This window comes from Adiantum capillus-veneris, chromosome 29, assembly GCF_014529385.1.
Source record: "Adiantum capillus-veneris isolate H3 chromosome 29, ASM1452938v2, whole genome shotgun sequence".
Classification (NCBI taxonomy): Eukaryota; Viridiplantae; Streptophyta; class Polypodiopsida; order Polypodiales; family Pteridaceae; genus Adiantum; species Adiantum capillus-veneris.
Window position 1 is genome coordinate 89,553,814 of NC_140959.1, and position 4,754 is coordinate 89,558,567.

Below are 4,754 nucleotides of genomic sequence, written 5' to 3' on the forward strand. Positions count from 1 at the left end.
CATGATGTGTCCCTTCCAATGATGGCTCCGCAAACCCATGTGATGACGAGAGAGCTTGATTAGCCGCCTGTCTCTGTCTTTGTAAACTTTGTTTGGTTGCTCTTGTTTTGTGCTGCAGTTGTCGCTAGATCTGTTGGGACAAAATCATTGCAGATGAGTGTTAATCTTGAAAGCTTGTTGATTTTAAGATCACCTTTCCGAATGTTGATTGTGAATGCGGAATTATGCTGGAGTTGAGGGTTCCTGTCCATGCTACGAAGGATGGCGGGAAGAAGATAAATAGATTCTACTAAATAGGAAGAGAAAAATGTAGGGGAATCTCAAAAACGCATCACAAGTAGTATTTCTTATATTGCGAGCATAATGATAAGGAAGCCATGAAAGTAATGAACTGAATAAGAAACTCTCCTAGTGGGGAAAGAGTGCTTTGGTCGAGCTCACTCGTTGCTACCATAATATGATAACAACTCCTTGATGTGAGTGATGTGGTGACGAGAGGAGTGCCAGTCTAAGGAGGGTGATCAAAGCACGAGAGGAGTGCCAATCTAAGCACTCATCGAAAGGGGAGTGCCAATCTAAGGACGGTGACCAAAGCACAAAGTGTGGCGGCCCAAAAGCTTTGCAAATAAATTCAAACTTCTCGTTGGTGAAGCCTTTGCAGAGTGTTTAGTAAGGTTATGGTATCTATGCATCTATATTTGCAGGTCATTACATTTCAACCACCAATGTAAAAATGCCACCAATGGTTGTCGAACAAAAAAGTATATCCAGCAATTTCACTGAAAATGCTGCCCTTCTCTTGGGCAAAAGCCATTGAAACAGCTGTAGCCTTCAAGTGGTTTAGTACTGATCCTGGTAATCCTTTTGCATGTAAAATAGCTCAGTATTGTTTTTGCTCATCCTTAAAGCGCCTTAATCAATTTTGGACCAAATTCCCTTTTTTCTTGAAGGTTGCAAATTGCATAGCATCATAGGACTGCACTCAAAAGTCATCCAATTTTTTGAATTTGTTCCCAAAAGTAGTCTCTTCCAGTGCATAATAGTTGGATGCATAAGATGCACCTTGGGAGGAAATGTTTTTGAGTAGATTAAGGCATATTTTATTTACTATCATGTAATTAGCTTTTGAGAAAATACAAATAAACTGGAATTTGGAAAGATCCCTTGATGAAATAGGAGAGAGAACCCCAGGGACCGTGGAGGTGCGCTTTGTTCTCATCTCATTTTCAATAGAAGGCACAGAGTTCTCTCTCTCTCTCTCTCTCTCCAACAGTTGTCAGAGGTGTTTTGTGTGGTTATTTTTGGGGTTTTTTTTTTTGGGGGGGGGGGGGGGGGGGGGGGGGGGGTGATGCAAAGGGGGGGGGGGGGGGGGGGGGGGGGTGTGGAAGTTGCGGATGCATGAGCGCAAGTTGTAGCTGTAAAGGGAGCATGCACAGAGGAAGCCTACCTAATGAATTTATTTTAGAAAGACCTAGTATGATACTCATGGACAACTCTCTCTATTCTCTTCTCATTGAGTTGATTTGTAAATTTGTGTACAACATGTGTTGATTGTGGACGCTAAATCAACTTTTTGACACTCATGAATACCTTAGTTTCTTGTCTCTTCTCATCAACTGCATTATGTACATATGAATAGAACATGTTCCGATTTTTGTACATCTTCATTAAAAGTGTCTTGACTCTTGGACACCACAGACTGCTCATGGCATGGATCGTGGCCCCTCTGCAATGGTATGACCAAAACTTCGTTAAGCAACCTAATAGGGCAAAAAAGCAACCCTTCCACGAGTTGTGATTGAGGGTGGGCCCTCCTTAGAGGTTGTGCCTTGGGCTTTGCATTACTGCATGAAGTCATTTAAAAAGGTGGCACTAATATCTTGGAGTTGAGTCCCACACAACATTAGTGGTATTAGTGGTATTCACTAAGCGTGTAGAAAATTGTGGTCACACAATCCGAGAGTGAATTCAAGAGGATGAAGGACATAGCTCCCTTGAAAATAGTAGTACCCTTAATATTCTCATTTTTTCAAGGATTATGAGGTTCCCTCGGTGACTAACCAATCAAAATATGAGCAGAAGATACCCTTTTCCTAGTTTCTAGCATCACATTCTACGTCTACATAATTCTAGGGATATGAAGGTTTCCTCTCTCCATATTTCTAGCCACACGATCACCTTGTGTAACAAAGTGAAAGTTCACTATGGCCTACGTGATACTATCGAGAGGGATTTAAGAATAACAGGGTTCTTTGTGACAGGAAAAATGAGAAAGTGACAGTAGCGTTTATTTATTTTTTGTCACAATCGAGTATTACACTTTTTGGAAACAAGAGTAGTAATTGTATTTTAAATTACAATATATTCCAAAAATATAAAAATAATGACAACCAATATTCAATGGCTCTCTTTACAGAGAGGGACACAAATGTCAACCTCTCACAGACCTAGAAGAAATTAAAAAAAGATTTTTTTTGCCATGTACTAATCTGCAAGCTTTGTCCAATAGTCCACAACCTAGATCAACATAATGTCAATCGAGGACATAGATGACACGATAGGCACACAGAGGAAATCTCTTTAGCTTGTCAGGCTGAGACCATCCTACCCATACACCACTCTGGAAGGCCAACTAAATTAGAATCTAGAATCTCACTACTCTCAACTACGCCACCTAAGGCACATACACACAAACGAAAGGAAACTCACCAAACTAGCAGAATCGTACGCAACTCAAGGAACACCATCCTCTCACGAGGATACACCTGTCTCTAAGCCTCTACATTCAAAATTCTAGCTCTAAACCCATCTGCGAAAAACACGTATAAAGACAGAGGTGAGATTCTGAAGTGCCCGAAACTAAAATCTATGAGTACCTATGCGTAGCTTATGTGGCCACGATTCTAAGGACTACTTGCACGTAGAAAACATACATCGTTTGATATACTTACGACTGCAAATAGCTCGTAGATGCACGAGTGCATTCGCTCCATTCTATGAGGAATGCTTGGCGTTGTCGTGTAGCTCTTGCCGAGCCTAGCACGATGATGCAGTTGGATCTCAAATGTGATGAGCGAGTGGGAAGCGCCAGGATGAAGCTCATGCTCTCTCTCTTTCTCTCACACAGTCGACGGGGCAGCTTAAAACTTGATTATGATAAAGTTGTGTTTAGAAAATGAGCTAGGTACCTTATATATTAAGGCTACCTTAGGTTAACAAAAAATAGAGTTTGAGGGGTCAAATGGCTTGGTAATTACAATCTCGAAGTGCCATTGCACCCCGGCTTTTGCAGCTACTTATGACAAATGATGGTTTCTAACCATAATCCGCAACATTCCATAACTCTTAGAGAATAAGGCTTTGTTGAGTTATGGCGTGTTGTTGACCAAGCGGTCAACACTCCCCCCCTCTGCGTTCATGTCGTCCCTAACATGACTTGGTTGGTGATGTCGGTGCGGTCTTTGTAGTTGTTTTGCTGATATAAAGAAAGTAGAGGCTGTAGCCTTTGCACAAGCTTGTCTTGTTTGTCCAATCCGATGTATATAGTCTTCACATGATTCAAGAAAATCATAATTGATGACGAACATCTGCCAATTTTGTATCTTTCTCATTTTTTGAAACAACTTCTACAATCTGTAGAATTGAATGATTGGCTTTCAGATCTTGTGAACAAATGACAACTTTGTTTGGATTCTGTAGAATTTTTCTGGCTAAACCATCAACCTCTTTAGGCCAAGTTGCACTCCAATGCAAAGTATGTCAGCCAGGCCGAATCTGGGAGATAATTTTTTGACTTGAGGTTCAAAATCCATGTCTAGCATTTGATCCGCCTTATCAAGTACAATCTTTTGAGATCCTCTGGTTACTTCTGTGTCTGCTCTTTTTTCATTGGGGACTTCTTTGTTCCTGCGTCAAGGTGATCAAAGCCGCATTTGCCATTGTTAGCTTTTGTGTGCAGTGTAGATCATTATACTGCTTCTACTTGATACACGACTTAATCAAAGCCCGACAAACCCCAGTTAATTCCCCAAGTTAGTAACTTGCATCAAAAGGGATTTATCCGACATGATTCGCAATAGATGACCATCAATGATCTATCATTGTCCATTTGTCCCCATAATTCATATACATGATGTACAGGGTATGTAAATGGCTATCATGGCTTCAGATTTGAAACAATTGCATCTTTGGCAAGATAGGGGTTCTCTCTCTCTCTCTCTCTCTCTCTCTCTCTCTCTCTCTCTCTCTCTCTCTCTCGTTCCCTTAGCTTGTCTTCTCATGTGTAGCATTCTACTTCTTTAGACCGCTAATTCTCTACTACTTACTCACATTCTTGTATGGTGGTGGTATATACCCATAGTAAGTTCCAACACTCGTAAAAGCAGGATTGTACATGGAGTATTCATCATTTACAAGCATTGGTGTGAGAGAGACCCCTCATTTAATGAAACTCCACATGGTAGCATATAACTTATCATGTTTATATGTGCCTCATTTACAAGCATTGTGTGAGAGACCCCTCATTTGTCAATGATTGGGATGATGGCATTGACGAACGCTCATGAAAACCCTCATCACTATATCACACGGGCATGGTCAAATGGGATCAATGGTGGAGGAGGAAAAAGCAACGCGTGTCAATTATGGACCGTCAGATTTGAGGTTGCCCCAAATTTATAAATGTGCCCCGAATTTACTTATCGGCCCACATTTACAATATGACATACTTGAATTGCCTATATTTCAACGTACGC